The sequence below is a fragment of the Octopus bimaculoides genome, chromosome 3 (genome assembly GCF_001194135.2).
Source record: "Octopus bimaculoides isolate UCB-OBI-ISO-001 chromosome 3, ASM119413v2, whole genome shotgun sequence".
Taxonomy (NCBI): domain Eukaryota; kingdom Metazoa; phylum Mollusca; class Cephalopoda; order Octopoda; family Octopodidae; genus Octopus; species Octopus bimaculoides.
The window spans coordinates 41,951,216-41,952,281 of NC_068983.1; positions in this window are offsets into that span (position 1 = coordinate 41,951,216).

Sequence of the window (1,066 nt, forward strand, 5' to 3'; positions counted from 1 at the left end):
CAGTGGTTAGGGAAGCGGTTTCGATTCCCAGACCGGGCGTTGTGAGTGTCTATTGAGCGATAACACATAAAAGCTTCACGAGGCTTCGGCAGGGGTGGTGGTGGCGAACCCTGCTGTACTCTTTCACCACAACTTTCTCTCACTGTTTCTGTAGTACCTGTATTTCAAAGGGCCAGCCTTGTCACGCTAAATCTCCCCGAGAGCTACGTTAAGGGTGCAGGTGTCTGTGGAGTGCTCAGCCACTTGCACGTTAATTTTACGAGCAGGCTGTTCCATTGATCGGATCAATTGGAACCCTCGTCGTCGTAACCGACGGAGTTTCACGATACTGCTACAACTAAGTCTTACATAACTACGTTGTATGTGTACTTGTTATTTAACCCCAGGTCAGCTTTCGCTAATTTCAAATTTTGGCACAAGAGCAGCAATTTCGGGGGTGGGGTAAGTCGATTACATCGACCCAAATATTCGACTGGTACTTATTTTATCGACCCCGAAAAGATGAAAGGCAAAGTCGACCTCGGCGGAATTTGAACCCAGAACGTAAAGACAGATGAAATACCGTTAAGCATTTTATCTGGAGTGCTAACGATTCTGTCAGCTCGCCGCCTTTAAGTCAACCTTCATTAAGCAAACCTGTGATCTAAGGCATTCCAGCCATGATCATCACATTTTACTTCCAGACATAATATATCTAAGACTACATTTTATAAAGTAGCTTTTTGTGGTGCTACTTTACCGTGCGGTCTACCACGAAGTCCGTAGCCTACGCTGTCTGGGGTTATGTTAAGGTTATTGTTGTTGCTGGCACTCCGTCGCTTACGACGTCGAGGGTTCCAGTTGATCCGATCAACGGAACAGCCTGCTCGTGAAATTAACGTGCAAGTGGCTGAGCAATCCACAGACACGTGTACCCTTAACGTAGTTCTCGGGGAGATTCAGCGTGAGACAGTGTGACAAGGCTGACCCTTTGAATTACAGGCACAACAGAAACAGGAAATAAGAGTGAGAGAAAGTTGTGGTGGAAGAGTACAGCAGGGTTCACCACCATCCCCTGCCGGAGCCT